Raw genomic sequence first — 15,547 nt, forward strand, 5'->3', positions numbered from 1 at the left:
ATTTTTGGTTCATTTATGGCTACCTAAAGCTCATGTAGAGGCTCCAGTTTCAGGATCAATAATTTTAGCTGGCATTATATTGAAGTTAGGAGGATATGGGTTATTACGAGTGTTTTCTTTTATACAAATGAGAGGCATTAAATATAATTATATTTGAGTTAGTATTAGATTAGTAGGGGGGTATTGATTAGTTTGGTTTGTTTACATCAAACTGATTTAAAGGCTCTTATTGCTTATTCTTCTGTAGCTCATATAGGTATTGTATTAGGGGGTCTTATAACTTTAACTTATTGAGGTCTTTGCGGATCTTATACTTTGATAATTGAAATTTCTTTATTGAATAGAATTGTTAGTTGATCTTGAGTTACTATAATTTCTTTATCTTTACTATCTTTTTTTAGAGCTGCATATACATTATATTTATATGCTTATAGTCAACATGGTAAGGTATTTTCTGGCGCATATTCATTTAGAGGGGGTAAGATTCGGGAATATTTGCTATTATTTCTTCATTGGTTTCCTTTAAATTTATTAATTTTAAAGAGAGATATTTGTTTATTTTGACTTTAATTAATCTAAATAGTTTATTTAAAATATTGATTTGTGGTGTCAATGATATGAGTTAGTCATTTTAGATCGTGAAATATTTATCAATTTGTAGAATTAGATTTTTGGTTTTAATTTCTATTAGAATCAATTTTTTTTTGTCTAGTTTGTTATTTTTAATAAATGATTATACTATCTTTTTGGAGTGAGAAGTTGTAAGTTTAAATTCAGCTAGAATTGTAATAACCTTTTTATTTGATTGAATAAGTTTATTATTTATATCTTTTGTTCTATTAATTGCTTCTTTAGTTATTTATTATAGAAAGGAGTATATGAGAGGTGATTTAAATATTAATCGTTTTATTATATTAGTTCTTATATTCGTTATATCTATAATGTTATTAATTATTAGTCCAAATTTGATTAGAATTTTATTAGGGTGAGATGGGTTAGGATTAGTATCTTATTGTTTAGTTATTTATTTTCAAAATGTTAAGTCATATAATGCTGGCATATTAACAGCTTTATCCAATCGGATTGGGGATGTCGCATTTTTATTAGCTATTGCTTGAATGTTAAATTACGGGAGTTGAAACTATATTTTTTATTTAGAAGTTATGAAAAATAGAGTAGAAATGGAAATTATTGGGGCTTTGATTATATTAGCCGCTATAACTAAGAGTGCTCAGATTCCATTTTCATCTTGATTACCTGCTGCTATAGCGGCTCCTACACCAGTTTCTGCTTTAGTTCATTCTTCTACTTTGGTGACTGCTGGGGTTTATTTATTAATTCGATTTAATATTTTGTTGAGAGGTAGATGATTAGGGGATTTATTATTATTATTATCTGGTTTGACTATATTTATAGCTGGATTGGGGGCTAATTTTGAATTTGACCTAAAAAAGAGTATTGCCCTATCTACTTTAAGACAATTAGGATTAATAATAAGAATTTTATCTATAGGATTTTATAAATTAGCTTTTTTTCATCTGTTAACTCATGCTTTATTTAAGGCTCTTTTATTTATATGTGCTGGAGCTATTATTCATAATATGAATAATTCTCAAGATATTCGTTTGATAGGAGGACTTGGTATTTATATACCATTAACATCTGGTTGTTTTAATGTTGCTAATTTAGCGTTGTGTGGTATGCCTTTTTTAGCTGGGTTTTATTCTAAGGACATAATTCTTGAGATTGTTTCTTTAAGTTATATTAATATATTTTCTTTCTTTCTATATTTTTTTTCTACTGGTTTAACTGTTTGCTATTCTTTTCGATTGGTCTATTATTCAATAACAGGTGAATTAAATTGTGGTTCTTTAAATATGTTAAGAGATGAGGGATGAATTATGCTTCGTGGGATGAGAGGTTTACTAGTAATGAGAATTGTGGGAGGTAGTATGTTAAGTTGATTGATTTTTCCTACACCATATATAATTTGTTTGCCTAGTTATTTGAAGCTGTTAACTTTGTTTGTTTGTATTGTGGGAGGTGTATTAGGCTATTTAATTTCAAATGTTTCTCTATTTTATTTTAATAAATCTTTAAGTAATTATGTTAGCAGTTATTTTTTTGGTTCTATATGATTTATACCTTATATCTCTACTTATGGGATTATTAACTATCCCTTGATTTTAGGAGGAAGAGTATGTAAATCTTTTGATCAGGGTTGATCAGAATTTTTAGGGGGTCAAAATTTATATAACGAATTAGGGAAATATTCTCAACATATATTTGTTATACACAATAATAACTTGAAGATTTATCTTTTATTATTTGTTTTATGAATTACTTTCTTGTTTTCTTTCTTTTTAATATTTTATTCAAATAGCTTAAATGTAGAGCATAACACTGAAGATGTTAGGGTAATTATGTAATTTTTGGATATAGTGAATTAGTTTTAGTAATTTATAAAAATAGTAAAATAGTGTTTCTGACGTTTTTGGTTAGTGAGTTAACCCACTTTTAGTAATTTTCAACCCAACCCTTGTATGGGAGGTGGGCGTGGTTATTATCCGATTTCAACTATTTTCATGGTGTGTGGTGGGGTACGTAAGAGGACTGTATTTAGAAGTGGCTGAAAAAACGACTTCAGAAAGTTTTTATATAGCTTCATTGGTTTGCGAGATATATATAAATAACCGATTTGGGGGCGGGGCCACGTCCACTTCCCCAAAAAATTACATCCACATATGCCTCTTCCTAGTGCGATCCTTTATTCCAAATTTTACCTTTATAACTTTATTTATGGCTTAGTTATGATACTTTTGTGTCTCGTCACCCTGATCATTTTGATATACATATATAACCCTATATCTGACTCGTTTAATTTTATGACTTACAAACAACCGTTATGTGAACAAAACTATAATACTTTCTTAGCAACTTTTGTTGCGAGAGTATAAACATATTCCCTCTGAATTTCTTCAAAAAATCTGAGAGACTTACTTATATTTTCGGTAAAAAAGAGAGGAACTCAGTATCCTCATGTTCAATGTATGGAGCCTTAAAATCTTATGGTCCGACTTCGGGGCTTCCCGATGTCTTGCGATGAGGAAATCCAGCATTTATTAATTGCTACGGGAGTGCCGCGAGCAAACGGGCAAGTAGAGCGTATGCACCTGATTATTATTCCGATGATAGCTAAGTTGGGAAATGAGTACTGGAAACTGGTACAAGCACGTGGATCGTGTGCAGCAAATAATCAACAGCACGTCGCCAAGAAGCACCAGACAATCACCTTTTAGAATTATGGCTGGACTTGAGATGCGATTGAAAGGAATACCACATTTACTCGAACTGCTGGAGGAATCAGCCATCGAAGAACTCGATGCAGAGCGCGAGGTAATTCGTCAGTTGACACGACACAATATTGCTAGGATTCAGGACAAAGGGAGAACATGCAACAAAAGGCAAAGAGCAGAGGTCGACTATAATAAAAACGAGCTAGAAGCCATCAAGCGAACGCAGTATGCTTGCCCCCGCCACGATGTCAAAATCGTGCTTGGCGATATTAACGCCAGGGTGGGTAAAGAAGGTGTCTTTGGCACAACAGTCGGAAAATTCAGCCTCCATGACGAAACATCGCCAAACGGTCTGAGGCTGATCGACTTCGCTGGGGCCCGAAATATGGTCGTCTGTAGTACCAGATTCCAGCATAAGAAAATACATCAAGCTACTTGGCTGTCTCCTGATCGAAACACGCGTAACCAAATCGATCACGTTGTGATAGACGGAAGACATGTCTCCAGTGTTTTAGACGTACGTACGCTCCGAGGACCAAATATAGACTCGGACCATTATCTGGTTGCAGCGAAGATACGTACCCGCCTCTGTGCAGCAAAGAACGCCCGTCAACAAACACAAAGAAGGTTCGACGTCGAAAAGCTGCAAACGCAACAGACAGCCACGAAATACTCTACTCGACTTGCACTCCTGCTCTCTGAGAGCACTCATCAGCATCTCGGTATAAGGGAACTGTGGGAGGGCATCTCAAACTCACTGCGTACCGCTGCAACCGAAACCATTGGCTTTCGGAAAAGTCAAAAAAACAGCTGGTACACCAAAAGCTTCATCATGATTGGGAAGGACCTCTCCCAGCCGTTCGATACCAAACGAGGTTTCAGGCAAGGTGACCCACTATCGTGCGACTTCTTTAACTTGATGTTGGAAAAAATAATACGAGCTGCAGAGCTAAATAGAGAAGGTACAATCTTCTACAAGAGTGTACAGCTGCTGGCGTACGCCGATGATATTGATATCATCGGAAGCAACAACCGCGCCGTTTGTTCTGCTTTTTCCCGCATGGATAAGGAGGCGAAGCGAATGGGTCTGGAGGTGAATGAGGACAAGACGAAATATCTCCTGTCATTAAGCAAACAGTCGGCGCATTCGCGTCTTGGCTCCCACGTCACTGTTGACAGTCATAACGTCGAAGTTGTAGATAATTTCATATACCTGGGAACCAGTATCAACAACACCAACAATGTCAGCCTCGAAATCCAGCGCAGAATAACTCTTGCCAACAGGTGCTACTTTGGACTGAGTAGGCAATTGAACAGTAAAGTCCGTTGGAGGGACCAGGTGGAGAGCGACCTGGTTACACTTGGAATCTCCATCTGGCGCCGAACTGCGAAGGAAAGAGAGGAGTGGCGCGCTCTCATCGATTCGGCTATAACCGGCTAAACGGTTGAACGCCAATCACATACATACATTTAAATTTGGTATATAAAATGATTTTTCTACTGCTTCTTCCGTTTTGCTGTCCGTGCCTATGTGCCATGTTGATGATTTCATTTTCCATAACTGTTGGAACTATCTTTGTGTTTAGTCGCCGATAATCGCAACACAAACGTTTCCTTCCATCTTTCTTCGAAACTAATACCACTGGTGACGCATAATTTTAATTACTGCGTTTAATGATCCCGTCCTTCAACCACTCTTTAACTTGTTCATCTTCTTCCTGTCTATCGGCATATGACATCCGTCTGGGATTTTCGAATACTGGGTTGTCATCTGATAGTAAGATCTTCATCTCTACTGGCGAATCCGAATTGCTTGTACGAGTAGGCTTATAATTCGCTACCATTCTTCTTACTATAGTTGCTTGCTCTTTGTTGAGTTGTAAAATATCGACTTCATCCACAGGTACCTTTTCCATTCCTAAGAACTTATACATGATTCCAAACTCTTCGCTCAGTTCGGCAATCCTGTTATCACCTTCATCAATTGGGTTGTTCTTAGCATCAGTGCTCAGACTCATGAATCAACTTCGAACTCGCTTCTGAAATGCTTAACTCTCGCGGCTCCTTAGCCACAGCAGCGTCCTCGCTCTCATTGTTTGCTACTTCCAAAGTCCTTCTAACACGGATCCGCTTGCGATACTTCCTAACAGCCTCCATATACTGCTCCTCATCTTCATGCACCCTTGCGCCCACATTTGATTTCACATCAAACCTCTTAGGCTTCGCTGACCCAACACTCCGATCTTTCCTTAATGTTCCAGTATTCACCTCCTCCTTGCTTTGTGTCTTTTCATCCACCTTCTTCTGCCTGAACTCGGCGCCATCTTGCGTAACGAATAAATCGACTTGTCTCAGAACGTCGTTACCAATCACGAGCGTATATTTGATGTCTCGCTCTCTCACTACGTGAAAATTTACATTCAATTTTATGTTGTCTATCTTGATGGATGTGGTAAAGCTTCCTATTGTTCTAAGTTTGCTGGTACCGATACCCATCAACTGTCGCTGTTCTCTACTTGAGTCAACGTCCAGACTAAGTATGTTTACCGTATCGTAACGTATAATACATAAGTCGCTACCTGTGTCGATGAATGTCAACGCAGATTTTCCGTTGAAATTTACATCCTTAAAAATCAATCCACTATATTAGGCTTGAGTCATTTAACCCTATCATTGTTCGAAGTTTGGACGAAGTCAATGAGTCCTCAACATCAACAGTAAAGTTGTTGTAATCGACTCTAACCTCACACACACTCCGTTGGCTTGCTATCTCTTCCACATCAGTTTCGGAACCGTCACTCACAGTCAGGCCGATATCAAAGAACGTATAATAATAAGAAGGAGCAAATGTTAACTCGCAACTTTTTGAGTGCGAAATTATAAGGGAACATCGAAAACTCGCCACTTCGAAAGAAAAAAGTACACCACAGGATCAGCGAACTGGGAACAATGATACAAACAGACGCAAGTGATCTGAACAAAACACTGACTAAGGCGCGCGCATTTTCATTTTCCCTATAGCGCAGATTGTAAACGCGAAGGAGTTAACGAAATGCGGTTCCGAGCATTTACGTTCGAATTCATCTTTTCATCATCTTTTTTTTTTTAAAGGATTTTTTGAAGATCTACTTTTATATAGTAATTTCAATAGCATATTTTCTTTATTTTAATAATTATAATATTTCATGAAAATATTTGCTCATCTGCCAAAAATCCAGCAAAACGTTTATGCCAATGAACGCAATTCAGATTCACGCACACATTAATCAATACACATACGCTTGTCGTCACTTTTGCCTTTTCCTCGAGTACAGTTGATGGTCGATGGCAAGGAGGGGTCGAGGCGGAGTGGTCCCCTAATGATCCTAATGATATATTTATTACTGGATTAAATTATACAGAATTGAACAAAATTTAAGAATTATTGTGAATTCATATATTCTTATTTAAATGACCCCTTAATATATCAATATTTCACAATACAAATAGATATCTAGCATTTAAGAAAACCCTGCGTTGAAACGCCTCTGCCCATGGTGTTGTGTCGAAGGTGTAACGGCGATTTTGCGCGAAGGCGGCGTGACGCTACATTGTGTTGTTGTAAAGTTGTAGCAAAATGTTGCAAATAAGTAAATGACCGCTTCCCTTACCCCTGACAACTTTGCCAACAAACATACAGATGTGCTCACATACATATTGATGTCGAATTGTGCGAGTCGACGAGAAATTGACAAAAATATTTCAAATCGACAATCGAGAAGCAATGTCGGCTATGTTGTCACATTTGTTTCTTTTGCAGGGTTTTGTTCTTGAATTGTGACATACGCTACTTTTATAGTAATGTAATGTTCGATTTGCCTACGTTTCATGCCGCTGAGTTTCAGCTAAAATAGGCTAAATCGGAAACAAAGGATAAGGGATATGCATTCATCTGAACATTGATTTTCAAGCCTCCACAGAATTTATTCAAGAATCTTTTATATTTGGGAAGGGCTATGTTGCCACTTTTCACTTCTGATGTGAACAATCTTGATTTTTAGCATCGTCGTGAAGAAATAACTTGTGGGCGGCTTGTATATGCGGGGGTCAATGGCAATGGTCGCATTATCATCATACTAAAACGATTTTTGCTTTACCAGGCGCCCATAAAAAGAAGTGCGACGCTGAGTTGCGAATTCACGCACTTTACTTTTTGGAAGACGCGCGTTCCTTATGAATGAAATTGTTTTTGTTGTGGCAGAAACATTTAAATGTTCTAATTAGAATACATATGTAGCGCAAGCGCAAATATTGACCAATCATAAAGCACTTGCGCATACGATTGGTTGTTGTTTGTGTAACTTGCGCGTTTTTTATTCATTTTTTGCAAGTAATTGTTAGAAGGAATTGTGAGGAACATATGTACGTGTGTATGCTTGCATGCGTGTACATCTCTTTTGGCATTAGAAAAAATATGGAATTCAGTATAAACTTACACACATACTTAATTATATGAATTTACTTTGCCATAGACAACTAGAAATCAATGTGATCAGTGGACCTGCTGGCATAGGGCAACTTTATGTTGCAACTTGAAATATTTTGCCGAAGTTCAAATCCCGCCAGAAATTCTACAATTTTATTTTTATTTTCATGTTTTTTTTTATTTTATTTTACTTTAAAATTAATCAGAATTACTTTGATTATTTTTACATTCTCCCATAAGTTAATTGCTTTTTATTACAAATTTATCTAATATTCCCTAATGCATATGAGCAAGATCAGCTGCGCAAGCAATCTCTGTTCTCATGTTCCTTTATATTGTGGTATACACTTGCTTGGTTCCCTTATCGAGTGGTAAACATATTCGATTTGTTCCCCTTTTGAGTGGTGTGTTCCTTTATAGTGTTCGAAATTTTTTCGATGTTCCCTAATGTCAAATAACATTTTGGCATAGCTAACATTTGCTCCTTCTTATTATTATACGTTCTTTGCTTTGTCCAAGGTTGTATGTGTATCACCGGTTTTCTGAATTTTGTTTGATAGCAAATGGAGTTCCGTACTACAATAGAGTTCTAGAAACCATTGAAATTTTGTGGTGTTGTGAAATGTACTACAATAGATTGCATTGAACACACCGAAAGCTTTAAGCTCTTCTGCCACAATCATATGTTTTCTGACATTTTGACATACAGAAAGTAAATTAAATTCAAAATTAATTGAAATCAAAAAACAAAATTTGAAAAAAAAAAGATATGAAAAATATGTAATATGTATGTAATAATATGTAATATGTAATAATTGTATTGGACAATCACCGAAAATTTGGGTAAATCTCTCAGGTATCTTAATTTAATTCAGAGGAAATATTTTTCTTCTAATAGAAGAACCCGAAATGGTTATAATCGAGTCATAACTTCCCCTATCTCTCATATACCTAATTATAGGATTTTCAAATTGGGTCAAATTGTGTGTTATCTTAACCCTAACTTGGGCACCAACTTTTTACTACGATTTCGGGCACTATTTACATTTGTAAATACGTACATTTGTATATGTTATTTTAGAGAGAAGTTGATATTCCGTAAAAATCTAATCTAAATTAGAGAGAGAAAGAGAGTAACTTTTAAGAATAATATCCTTTCCTTTTAGAGGCCGAACCAAGTTCACGCATTATATTCCATCCAAGCTAGCCAAATACGGCATAAAGCTATGGTGGGTTTGTGATGCGAAATCATACTACCCTCTGACTGGTCAAATTTATACTGGTAAATCGTGCAGTGACAGAGAAAAAAACCAAGGAGAAAGAGTGGTTAAAGATTTGGTTGAACAGTACAAAAATACTGGAAGAAATGTCACAATTCCATTTCCTTTAATAAAGTAAAAATATACAAAAATAAAATAACTTAGTACTTCGGTCTGCATCAGTCATTACCCCCTAAGTAATTAACCGTTTTTCATTGTAAAAAATTAGATGAAAACAGCCTATTATAAAAAATCTCGTTTTCATTAAATTCAACTGGTAATAATTAATTGTTTATTATTAATTTAATAATAAAATATAACTATTACTTAATAACATAAAAAAATAAATTAATAATTGAAATAATAATTAAATAAGATAACAAAAAATTATCATATCTGTATAAAAAGATTTAGTAAATAATTAATTTTATACAAATTTTTTTTTTTTTTTTTTTAAATTATAAAATTTATAAAATATTAAAATTTAAAATAGATTTTCATTCAAAATTTATTTTTATATAGTCTTAAAAATTTTAAAATATTAGTTAAAGATAAATTAACGATATACCAGTTAAGATTAATAAATATCTATATGTATATAAATATTTAATTAATTAATATATGCCTATTAATTATGTCAAAAAAACCCTAGAATTCAGAGATCTATAACAATTAGATCAATTGATTAGTAGATAAAATCATCTGTAGTTAGACATTTGTATAAATAAATAATAAAAATAACTCTTTGTTATTCATCTATCTATTTATCTATGAGTTGTACTTTTAGCTCTCGGAAATGTCTATATTGGAATTTACTGTTAACTACTAGTAAAAAATACAATTTAAATAAGTTTACTAATTTAACTTATTTAGATAAAATTAATTTAAATGTAATTATTTTATCTAACTTAATTAAAATTAACTATAGAAAAAAAAAAAAAAAAAAAATTAGATGAAAACAGCCTATTATAAATGAAATAAGCTGTTTTCATTGAATGAATTGCCTGACGAAAAGGGTTACCTTGATAGGGTAAATTATGTAATAATATTACATTCATTATATTTAATAGAATTAAACTATTTCTAAAAGTATCAAAAACTTTTGTGCATCATACACCAAAATATATCAATTATAAAAAGATAAGCTAATCAAGCTACTGGGTTCATACCCCATTTATAAAGGTCCTAATCCTTTTCTTTTTAATTTTTAATAATTCAGCTAAAATTATATTCTTCTTTATCTTAATTACAGGTACAATAATCACAGTATCATCTAATTCTTGATTGGGAGCTTGAATAGGTCTAGAAATTAATTTATTATCTTTTATCCCCCTAATAAATAGTAATAATTTAATATCTACAGAAGCCTCTCTTAAGTATTTCCTAACTCAAGCCTTAGCCTCAGCAGTATTATTATTTGCTATTATAATGAGATACTTAAACAATTTTCCTGTCACACAAAAAAATTCTTTATATAATGACTTAATTATTACATCATCACTATTATTAAAAAGAGGGGCAGCCCCCTTTCATTTCTGATTTCCAAATGTTATAGAAGGCTTATCGTGAATAAACGCTTTAACTTTAATAACCTGACAAAAAATTGCCCCTCTTATATTAATCTCCTACATTTCGCAAAACAATTTTATTCTTTTAGTAATCTTTACATCAACCATTGTAGGATCTTTAGGAGGATTAAATCAAACTTCCTTACGAAAGTTAATAGCCTTCTCCTCTATCAACCACCTAGGTTGAATATTAGCGGCTATCCAAACTAGTGAATCGATATGATTAATTTATTTTTCATTTTATTCATTTTTATCCTTCAGTCTAACCTTCATATTCAACAATTTTAAAATATTCCACATCAATCAACTATTCGATTCATTTTTTAGATCAAAAATTTTAAAATTTATATTATTTCTTAATCTTCTATCCTTAGGTGGACTACCCCCATTCATTGGGTTTCTACCTAAATGGTTGGTTATTCAGATATTAGTTCTAAAAAGACAATACATTTTAGTAACCATCATAACTGTAATAACTTTAATTACATTATTTTTTTATCTACGACTATGTTTTGCAGCTTTTATACTAAACTACTACGAAAATAATTGAACGGTAAATATATTCATCAACAATTTTTCTTTTAAAACTATACTTGTTTTATCTTTCATCTCTACATTTAGATTAGTACTAGTTTCCCTAGTCTACCTATTCTTGTAAATTTATAGAATAAGGCTTTAAGTTAAATAAACTAATAGCCTTCAAAGCTATAAATATAAGTATAGTCTTTTAAGCCTTAGTAAGTTTTTACTCCTTTAGAATTGCAGTCTAATGTCATTATTGACTATAAAGCCTTGATTAAAAAGAATAAATTCTTATAAATAGATTTACAGTCTATTGCCTAAACTTCAGCCATTTAATCGCGACAATGGCTATTTTCAACGAACCATAAAGATATCGGAACATTATATTTTATTTTCGGAGCTTGAGCAGGTATAGTAGGAACATCTCTTAGAATCTTAGTCCGGGCAGAACTGGGTCACCCAGGAGCTTTAATCGGAGATGATCAAATCTATAATGTCATCGTAACAGCTCATGCATTTGTTATGATTTTTTTCATAGTAATACCTATTATAATTGGAGGATTTGGAAATTGACTAGTACCCCTAATACTAGGAGCGCCAGATATAGCATTCCCTCGAATGAATAATATAAGATTTTGATTATTACCTCCCTCTCTTACATTACTTTTAGTGAGCAGTATAGTAGAAAACGGAGCTGGTACAGGTTGAACTGTTTATCCTCCCCTTTCATCAATTATCGCTCATGGTGGGGCCTCAGTTGATTTAGCTATTTTTTCTCTGCATTTAGCTGGTATTTCATCAATTTTAGGAGCCGTAAATTTCATTACTACAGTAATTAATATGCGATCAACAGGAATCACATTTGACCGGATACCTTTATTCGTTTGAGCCGTAGTATTGACAGCTCTTCTTTTACTTCTATCTCTACCTGTATTAGCCGGAGCTATTACTATACTTTTAACAGACCGAAACTTAAACACCTCTTTCTTCGACCCAGCTGGTGGTGGAGACCCTATTTTATACCAACATTTGTTTTGATTCTTTGGACACCCTGAAGTTTATATTTTAATTTTACCAGGATTCGGTATAATTTCTCATATTATTAGACAAGAATCGGGTAAAAAGGAAACATTTGGTTCCTTAGGTATAATTTACGCTATAATAGCAATTGGATTACTTGGGTTTATCGTATGAGCCCATCATATATTTACAGTAGGTATAGATGTTGATACTCGAGCTTACTTCACTTCAGCTACAATAATTATTGCTGTTCCTACTGGAATTAAAATTTTCAGATGACTAGCCACTCTTCATGGAACACAATTAAATTATTCCCCAGCTATATTATGAGCTTTAGGTTTTGTATTTTTATTCACAGTTGGGGGACTAACTGGAGTAGTATTAGCCAACTCTTCTGTTGATATTATTCTTCATGACACTTACTACGTAGTAGCTCATTTCCATTATGTTTTATCAATAGGAGCAGTATTTGCTATTATAGCTGGATTTGTACACTGATATCCATTATTTACTGGATTAGTTTTAAACCCTAAGTGATTAAAAAGTCAATTTATTATTATATTTATTGGTGTAAACTTAACTTTCTTCCCTCAACACTTCTTAGGATTAGCAGGAATACCTCGACGCTACTCCGACTACCCAGATGCTTACACAACATGAAATGTAGTTTCTACAATTGGTTCATCAATTTCTTTACTAGGAATTCTTTTCTTCTTATTTATTATTTGAGAAAGATTAGTTACTCAACGTCAAGTAATTTACCCAATGCAACTTAGTTCTTCAATTGAATGACTTCAAAATACACCACCTGCTGAACATAGTTATTCAGAATTACCTCTTTTAACTAATTTCTAATATGGCAGATTAGTGCAATGGATTTAAGCTCCATATATAAAGTATTTTACTTTTATTAGAAACTAATGACAACATGAGCTGCCCTTGGCCTTCAAGATAGTGCCTCTCCTCTTATAGAACAACTTACATTTTTTCATGATCATGCTCTTATAATTTTAGTAATAATTACAACTCTTGTAGGTTATTTAATATTTATATTGTTCTTCAATACTTACACAAACCGAAACCTCCTTCACGGTCAAACCATTGAAATAATTTGAACTATTCTTCCAGCAATTGTTCTGCTATTTATTGCTTTCCCCTCTCTACGCCTACTTTACTTATTGGATGAAATTAATGAACCTTCAGTAACTTTAAAGGCTATCGGACACCAATGATACTGAAGTTACGAATATTCAGATTTCATAAATGTAGAATTTGACTCATATATAATCCCTACTAATGAATTAGCTACAGACGGATTTCGTTTATTAGACGTAGATAACCGAGTAGTTTTACCTATAAATTCACAAATTCGAATTTTAGTGACAGCCGCAGATGTAATCCACTCTTGAACAATTCCATCGTTAGGAGTAAAAGTTGATGGAACCCCGGGTCGATTAAACCAAACTAATTTTTTAATAAACCGCCCAGGTTTATTCTATGGTCAATGTTCTGAAATTTGCGGAGCTAATCACAGTTTTATACCTATTGTAATCGAAAGAATCCCTGTTAATCATTTTATTAAATGAGTTACTAACAGAGCTAACTCATAATTTATCATTAGATGACTGAAAGCAAGTTCTGGTCTCTTAAACCATTTTATAGTAAATTAGCACTTACTTCTAATGAAAAAAAATTAGTTAAAATATAACATTAGTATGTCAAACTGAAATTACTGAATTAATTAGTATTTTTTAATTCCACAAATAGCTCCTATCGGTTGATTAAGTTTATTTATTATCTTCTCAATTACTTTTATTTTGTTTAGTATAATAAATTATTATTCTGTACTTCCACAAACCCCTAAATCTCAAATCTCAAAGAAGTATTCATCTACATCCCTTAACTGAAAATGATAACAAATTTATTCTCTGTATTCGATCCCTCATCAAGCATTTTCAATTTATCATTAAATTGAATAAGAACATTCCTAGGGTTATTGTTAATCCCATCAGCTTACTGATTAATACCATCACGATGACATATTTTTTGAAATTCTATTTTACTAACACTACATAAGGAATTCAAAACCTTATTAGGTCCCTCAGGTCATTCAGGTTCAACCTTCATTTTCGTTTCATTATTTTCTCTAATTCTATTTAATAATTTTATAGGTTTATTCCCTTATATCTTCACAAGTACAAGTCATTTAACATTGACCCTTACCTTGGCTCTTCCTCTATGATTATGTTTTATATTATATGGGTGAATTAACCACACTCAACACATATTCGCCCATTTAGTGCCTCAAGGAACTCCAGCAGTACTAATACCATTCATGGTATGTATTGAAACTATTAGTAATATTATTCGGCCAGGAACTTTAGCTGTTCGACTAGCGGCTAATGTAATCGCAGGACACTTATTATTAACCCTATTGGGAAATACTGGCCCTTCGTTATCTTACATTATTGTATCCCTTTTATTAATTGGACAAATTGCTTTATTAGTACTTGAATCAGCTGTAGCTATTATTCAGTCATATGTATTTGCTGTTTTAAGTACTTTATACTCTAGTGAAGTAAATTAATGTCAACACACTCAAATCACCCATTCCATTTAGTAGATTATAGCCCATGACCTTTAACAGGAGCTATCGGAGCTATAACATCAGTATCAGGTTTAGTTAAATGATTCCACCAATACGACATTTCGCTATTTCTATTAGGAAATGTAATTACTATCCTAACAGTCTATCAATGATGACGAGACGTCTCACGAGAAGGAACATTTCAAGGATTACATACCCTACCAGTTACATTAGGCCTTCGATGAGGAATAATTTTAATTATTTTATCAGAAGTCTTATTCTTTGTATCCTTCTTTTGAGCATTTTTCCATAGCAGACTATCACCTGCCATCGAATTAGATGCTTCATGACCCCCTGCTGGTATTCAACCATTCAATCCATTCCAAATTCCTTTGTTAAATACAGCAATTCTTTTATCATCTGGAGTTACAGTAACTTGAGCTCACCATAGATTAATAGAGGGTAATCATTCTCAAGCCACACAAGGATTATTTTTTACAGTTTTATTAGGGGTTTACTTCACTATCCTACAAGCCTATGAATACATCGAAGCACCTTTTACTATTGCAGATTCAGTTTACGGTTCTACATTCTTTATAGCAACAGGCTTCCATGGAATTCACGTATTAATTGGAACAACTTTCCTTTTTGTCTGTTTAATCCGACATTTAAATAATCATTTTTCTAAAACTCATCATTTCGGATTTGAAGCAGCCGCATGATACTGACATTTCGTTGATATTGTATGATTATTCCTCTATATCTCAATTTATTGATGAGGAGGTTAATTAATTATCTGTATAGTATATAAGTATATTTGACTTCCAATC

General features: G+C 33.3%; 3 pseudogenes; all 3 read left to right on the plus strand.

Moving 5' to 3' along the window:
• Nucleotides 1-1,253: 1,253 nt before the first annotated feature.
• Nucleotides 1,254-2,217, plus strand: LOC128921446 (NADH-ubiquinone oxidoreductase chain 5-like; annotated as a pseudogene).
• A 990-nt stretch (nucleotides 2,218-3,207) lies between these two features.
• Nucleotides 3,208-13,745, plus strand: LOC128921447 (NADH-ubiquinone oxidoreductase chain 2-like; annotated as a pseudogene).
• On the plus strand, nucleotides 11,729-15,512 carry LOC128921318 (cytochrome c oxidase subunit 1-like; annotated as a pseudogene).
• The last annotated feature ends 35 nt before the right edge of the window (nucleotides 15,513-15,547 follow it).

The sequence above is a fragment of the Zeugodacus cucurbitae genome, chromosome 4, assembly GCF_028554725.1.
Source record: "Zeugodacus cucurbitae isolate PBARC_wt_2022May chromosome 4, idZeuCucr1.2, whole genome shotgun sequence".
In the NCBI taxonomy this organism is placed as follows: domain Eukaryota; kingdom Metazoa; phylum Arthropoda; class Insecta; order Diptera; family Tephritidae; genus Zeugodacus; species Zeugodacus cucurbitae.